Source organism: Octopus bimaculoides, chromosome 24 (assembly GCF_001194135.2).
Source record: "Octopus bimaculoides isolate UCB-OBI-ISO-001 chromosome 24, ASM119413v2, whole genome shotgun sequence".
NCBI classification, from domain to species: domain Eukaryota; kingdom Metazoa; phylum Mollusca; class Cephalopoda; order Octopoda; family Octopodidae; genus Octopus; species Octopus bimaculoides.
Window position 1 is genome coordinate 22,306,822 of NC_069004.1, and position 7,500 is coordinate 22,314,321.

The 7,500-nt window shown below is 34.8% G+C and overlaps 1 protein-coding gene and 1 long non-coding RNA gene across 4 annotated transcripts in view; one reads left to right on the forward strand and one right to left on the reverse strand.

Moving 5' to 3' along the window:
• LOC128250667 (uncharacterized) overlaps positions 1-1,884 on the forward strand; it is a 2,129-nt gene extending 245 nt beyond the window's left edge. The window contains exons 2-3 of the long non-coding RNA XR_008266676.1: positions 34-966; positions 1,590-1,884. This is a non-coding gene — a long non-coding RNA (uncharacterized LOC128250667). The remainder of the gene's footprint in view (positions 1-33; positions 967-1,589) is intronic.
• The window catches only part of LOC106880220 (ELKS/Rab6-interacting/CAST family member 1), a 301,414-nt gene that overhangs the window by 285,953 nt on the left and 7,961 nt on the right, over positions 1-7,500 (reverse strand). The window lies entirely within an intron of this gene.

Consider the following 7,500-nt stretch of genomic DNA (forward strand, 5'->3'; position numbering starts at 1 on the left):
GAAAAACTTATGATCAACAATCAGCTCGTTCAGGTCTGACCTGAAACTAAACAACAACCTCCACTTCGCCACACACAATATTGGAGGAGAGACGTAGATAGGCCATCAAATCAACATCAGTGCTCGACTGGTTATTTAATTTATCGACCACAGAGGGTTGAACGATATGCTCGAAATGGCAGCCAAACTGCCCTCAAGTCATTCTCTATTGTCTTTAAGAAAAGGGGGTCAGTGTAGGAAGGATACACTGTACAGTGCAGTCCTAGACACATTTCCATAAATTAAAAAATATAATTCAGGATGATCACTACAGAAATATCTTTGATCATCGGACTGCTCAATCAGGTTTGATCAGAGGATAACAACAAGAGCCAGAGCCAGAGCCAGAGCAAACGAGGGAGCCTCTACATGGGCGCATAACTGCTAGAAATAGTAGCCAAATCTTCTAATCGTACTCTCTAAAAAAGGGTAAACGTTTTGGATAATGTCATATCTAAAAATACCGGAATAGTCATGTGTGGAATGTCTTTACTATAGGTCTTCTTGATGAAACCGAGGAGACAACAACTGGCCTATCAACCAGAGAGATGCAAAGCAGCAAAAACACCTTCGGTTTGATGAGCAAGGAGGACAATCTCATGAAGAATGTGTAATTGCGACGTTCAGGTATTTCTCCATGGTGGCGCAATGTCAATAATTTCTTCCCCTCCCTTCTTCATATCAGAACCAGCTCTAATGGAGAAGCAAAAGAATGTTGTGTGCTGTGACATTCATCTCTCTCCGTTCAAGAGCCGCTAGCGACTTAAGTAAAATAAAATAATTACATCTGGAGTTCAAAGTTGCTGTAATTGCTGTTGTTTTAACCCCCAGAACACCCTTGCTTAACCAAAGGAATTCCATTCATGACCAACCCATCAATTTTGAGGCACAGTGTATCTGGGACAATTATGTCTTTCTTTTAAAATGGTAGGGTATAGTTTTAAAATGATAGAGTCTAGTTTTTAAATGGTAGGGTATAGTTTTGGGGATATTTGGCTACTCATTGCAGCAGATTTTGCGACTATATAAAGGCTTTCTTGTAAGTCAAATGACATAACACATTCAATAGGTGCTCTTAGGTACCAGACGACTGGGGAGGAGAACAGGATGGTCACCATCAGAAAAACTTATGATCAACAATCAGTTCGTTCAGGTCTGACCTGAAACTAAACAACAACCTCCACTTCGCCACACACAATATTGGAGGAGAGACGTAGATAGGCCATCAAATCAACATCAGTGTGTATGAAAGGTTTAGGAATTAAAATAAATAAATAAATAAATAAATAAGAGTAGGTGTCTGCAGAGGTGTTAGAGCTAGTGAAGTTAGTTCGAAAGTGACTGTTTCCGTATTTGATAAAATCTTAATTATGACTCATTTCTCAAACATTGTGTAGTGTGGCAGCAACTGAATATATATATATATATATATATATATAAGTATGCTGCGTCGTGTGTTTATCTGCTTATCAGTATTCTCAGTCAATTGAAAAAAAAATATTAATTTATACTGAATAATTTATAATGAAATTAAATTTTCTCTTTTGCAGACGAAGGGACAACCCCGAAACAAGATTACTTCCTTTTTACCCCCACGGTACACAAACTTATTCAAGCACACAAGTTTCACTACTTTTGTATAAGAACAAGAAAGCATTATTCACAACGTGAATTTAACAGAATATGCCATCAGGTATGTCTAGCATATTAAAATTATACACACACATAGCTTAATAAGAATTTATAACGATTAACTTTCTATAAACAGACAAAAATATTCGACATATTTTCAAATATTTGAAGAGACGAGGAAGCATGTTTCGAAGTTTGTTTTAAACAACGAAAATTAAGGGCAAAAAGGAAGTTATTTCTAAATATACTGTCAATATTTAGAACCTGTAAAAAATATTTTCTCTTAAATTTTCTGAAGCTTCTGTAAATTAAAATAATAATAAACCATTTTTCCCCTACCGACTCCTTATACATTAAAACTATGAAAAAAATCGTTATGAGCGGGTGGTCGTGAACGTTTCTAAGTTGTCACTCAAACTGCTAGAAATAGCAGCCAAATCTCCCTCAAATCAATTTTCCAGTCTTGAAAAAGAGGAAATACATTGGATAATGTGATCCTAGATGCACTATTTATAAAAGAAAGGTGAGATATTCACAGCTGGAGCGTCTTTGTTCATAGATGTTGCCTAACGAAGGTTGACCTGGGGCTAAATAACAACACAGTAATCGATATGATGTTAGCATACACTCACCGGTTTCTTCAGAAAAGAAATAATAATATATAATATAAGGTATCAGGTGCTTTCATCGTATACCTATGATTTTATTATTGGTAACGTCATTTCATTGTCTTTCACCAGGAGAAATTAAAAGTTTGCTTTAGTTTGCTTTCGCCATCACAGCCAAGATCATGCTAGAGCACTTGTCCAATACGAAAAACTTTAAATATACACTTTCAAGTTGCTCTGTGTTTCATTAAATTAACATTTAAAAAGAAGAAAAATACCTCTTTAAAATTATTATTTTTTGCTAGTAAAAAATAATTCTTAATAATTTGAAAGTGTGAGTTTTGTGAACTTTGTCAAAATCTTAACAGCTACAAATTTCTTTTATATTTAATTATTATTATAAAGAGGAATAATTAGCTGATTTAAGTAATGTCAAAATAACTTTGTTATTGAAATAAAAAATAACGTTTGAGGCGGGACAAGGACACAAATTTGATTTAACACATTACCAGTACTTAAATGAAATATAAACAGTGATAAAAACGTTGAGAAAATACATGCAAAGGTAAACAGATTCAGGCACACGCAAAGAGAAATATTTAAATACATGACAGAAAGAAAGATAGATGGGCAGAAAAGAAGAAAAGAGACGTGGAAGGAGGAAGATTCGGGAAACTCAAATTAAAAGGTGAAAGATAAACATATTAGATACGAAGACATGCAGCAGTTTTTCTAACAGGCAAATACTTGTGTATGCTGATGGACAAAGACGGATTGTCTCTCCAAGACAATAAAGAAGACATTAAACGCACATACAGAGAGACAATGACTGCGATTAGTACACATATAGTCAAACATAAAACATACTTGAACACAGACATAGAAAACAGGTATTTTACACTCGTCCAGACATATACAGGAAGCGCACGCTAAAACTCGGTTATGAATGAATACATAACTACTTACAGAGATAAGTGTTTATAAAAATATTAATTAAAGGAAAAACTAATTTACTGAGGAAGGCCTCAGTGCGAGCATGAAGTCATATACGTGTGTGAGTATACATATAAATCATGTGTACACATATATATATATCTGTTATAGTCCTCATACACCTTGAGTTCTCTATGTAGATACGTAAGCGCGTGCGGTGGTTAGAAGACTAAAACAAAATTTAATGTCACAGTTGTGTGTATGAATGGTTTTGTTATACTTTAATCATGATCCGGTTTCAATTATTAGTAGGGAAGCGCTTCACTTGCACTCATACCTTTTAAGAAAACACCATGCGGCGTGTGAGTCTCTATGTAGTCGCATAATCTGCTAGAAATGACAGCCAAATTTACCATATTTGCCCGTGTAGGATCTTTTTTAAAACGGGGGCCACATTTTTCATTAATGTTTTACGTAGTGTTTTTGGTACTGAAAGACTTTCAATCGTTAATGAAAAATGTGACCCCCGTTTTAAAAAAGATCCAAAGTTGTTAGCAAGTTGGAATATGAAAATTTTATACCAAGATTTGACCCTAAATTAGGGGTGTGACTTATCCACGGGGGATCTTTTTTAAAACGGGGGCCACAACGTAAAACATTAATGAAAAATGTGGCCCCCGTTTTAAAAAAGATCCGCAACTTTGCCCCGTGTATAACCCGCACCCAGTTGTTTCAGTTAAAATCAAGTACAATATACTGTGCCTTGAATACGGTACTTCAAATAACACTACTTTTTAAGAAAGGTAGACCACATAGGATAATGTAATCCTTGATACACTGCGTATGGGAAAATGAGCTGGACGCGGCTAGAAAGTCTTGGAGAATAGATGTATTAAATCAGACATACCAGCCACCCTTTTCACCCCCAGAAAATCAATATCAACACGTGTATGTGTAAACGTGTGCTTGTATATGTATGTATATATTACACAATATCAACACGTGTATGTGTAAACGTGTGCTTGTATACGTATGTATATATTACACAAACATAAAAAAGTAACCGACCAAGCGGAGACAGTGGGGGATCACAGTTGACTGGCTACATCAACAGATGGAGAAAAAGAAGAAAAAAAAAGAGAGAAATAGAATTAAATAATTCCGAGTATCGAGGAGATGGGGAATATGGGTGGGTAGGTTTGTACAAATCGAGATATTGATGATGGAAAACGATTGTGTAAGTGAAGCTTGATCTCGCATAAGTTTCAATAGATTTTCTTTTTTCCTTTTTCAAATCAAATCAAATCTTTCACGTCAAAATGTGCAACGAAATCTATAAATAAATAAATATGTTCTAATCAATTTCTGACGCGAATAAAATAACTGATGTCGATCGAATCTCTCAAATATGAAAGGTCAACACCATAACAAAGTTTTTGAATTAGATACTGTTAATATATCGTCCCGCCTATCAATCCACAATCTTTGGTGCCATCTTTTGTCCAAACTAACTGAATTTGCTCTATAATACATTATTCCTATTATTATTATTCTTTTAGGAACTACTAGGCTATTTTTTTTATTAGGATGGATCTATAAAAGCATCCAAGACGTCAATAGCATTATAATAGAAAAATTATTACCTTAGAACAATGTTTCTCAAAATGGATTTTGGTAAAAAAAAAAAATTTTTTTAAAACATGGTTCCGTGAAAAAAATTGTAGGGTTTCCCAAAAAAAATCTAATAAAAATTTATTTAATAAAAAAAAAATCATTCACCCTTTTCAATATAAAATGCATAAAATACTTTCTCTAAGACAATTTTTGCTTCATTTATTATCATTAGGAATGGCAAGGGATTTGGGTGTAAAATATCGTTATGGGTTCCACAATTTTTGGAAAATCATATAAAGGTTTCATGACAAAATAGTTTAGGAACCACTGCCCCAGTTCATTAATTTAGTGATTATTTTATAAATTCTGGCGGAAATTAAACAGAATTCACAACATAGTTGAACAAAACTGAAGGCATTTTATTCCGGCGTCCCATTTGTATCAACCACAGCAAGGTTCCATGTGGTCGATCGAACCTGTTGAGAACCGCCAATCTCCACCAAATTTATAAAAAAGAAAAACATCCTTAAAAAACAGAAATGATACATTGGATGTCTTAGGTAGACTGTGTTGGTAAAAAAAAACTGAGTGGTCGTGGCTAGAACGCCTTAGAGAATGGGTCTGCTCAATTAGGGCTGAACTGGAATTAAACAACACACCTAAGCCTCTGTAATTAGAATAGTAACCAAATTTTGATCAAATCACAACTTAAAAAAGACCCACTGGATAATGTAGTCCTAGATATATCTATAAGAAATAGATGGTCACGGTTGGGATATCTTTGATCATTGGGTGCTCAATCAGGGCTGATCTGAGACTAAATAACCAACCACGATATGCAACAATGCTTGCTCATGAAATATACTGTATTCTTACAGCCTAACAAATTACTGGAACTACTGTTTACAATAAGATGACAGGACTAGGACATCGAGAATTAAGGATCTTGGCCGCAATCAAGCATGCAATGTTGAGATACAGCAGCGCTCAATCGTAATATATTACTGGTACTTGTTTTATCGATCCACCAGACAGAAAATAACGGCAGGAAAGCAGCAAAAACGAGATTTCAAATAGAAATATATGAGTTCAAATTAAGGCAATTCTGTTTATCTGTCCCCAAAATCAAAACATGATTGCGGGTTGTAGGATCTCGACATTTTTTTTACTCATGGTATTTAAGGACCACCTCATGTAGTAAATCTTTCATTATTTTCCCAGTACGTAGGATGTGTAATTTCAAGATTTTAATTTCAGTTTTTTTTTAACATTCAAAATTATCATTGTGAATAACAAAATATAAGAAATCCCAAATACTGAATAAATATATTCACATTTATAACGAAACCTGGTAATAATAATGAGACGAGAGGAACACTCGATCAAACGTTTTAACTTCCATTTAAAATTATATCAAAACAGCAAAAAGAAAGGCTTTGCCAACATTTGATTCGGCCTTACCTTTGAGACATTCCTAAGTATTACATTATTTAAGCCCTTAAGGGGAAACATTTGACCTATTTATCAATACTAGAACGTGGAAGTTTGTTACATATTCGGACAGAAGGTTCAATACGTTAAAAGAACGACCTCTTGTAGGAGATAATTTACAGTTCTTTTATTCTTTTGCCTGTTTCACTCATTTGACTGCGGCCATGCTGGAGCACCGCCTTTAGTCGAACAAATCAATCCCAGGACTTATTCTTTGTAAACCTAGCACTTATTCTACCGGTCTTTTTTTGCCGAACGTCTAATTTACGGGGACGTGAACAGTATCAGTTATCAAGCGATGGTGGGGGGAACAAACACAGACACACAAATATATATATACGATGGACTTCTTTCAGTTTCCGTCTACCAACTCCACTCACAAGGCTTTGGTCGGTCCAAGGCTATAGCAGAAGACACTTGCCCAAGGTGCTACGCGGTGGGACTGAATCCGGAACCATGAGGTTGGGAAGCAAGCTTCTTACCAGACAGCCACTCCTGCACCTGTTATGTAAAAATCATAACTTTTATTTAAAATATTAAAAATCACAATTAGGTTTCTTTTTCTCTGTCTTTTTGTGACTCAAATTTGTAAATGCTCCGACGATCCGGGTAAAATTCACGCAGTTTAATAATATAAAGGCAAGTGCCACTTGTTCAACGTGGTCAATATGTTTTAATAAGTAAAAAAAATCCATATCTTTGTGCCATAATAAAGTTGAATATGGACAAAAGTTATAAACATTTTCAACAGAAAGTTTTCGCATGACTAAAAGTATTTAAGATGAAATACATAATTTGAAATAAAATAAGTAATGACTTCAAATCGAATTTAGTTACCCGAATCTCTAGGCTAAAGGTTTTGAGCACTTGGAATTTTATCGTTAGTCTATAGACAGAAAAATATTCTATATCGAACATTTTTGGATAGCCAACACAATTGCATTCCTTGAGCCCGTAAGAACATTTGCAAGTGATCAAAATTCAGGATTTTCTCTGAATTCCTATTTAGAGAGAAATATAATTTTACATCATCAGCATACAATTTTAAACTAGAAAGCCAAAGGGGCGGAAACACCTGCAGAGCCGCTTCATCACCTGATGAGACATCGACTCCTGCATTTGGAGACGAGGTACAGCAGCAATTTCAGCACACAAGTGTTCACACTAAAACGCGAGTCACTTT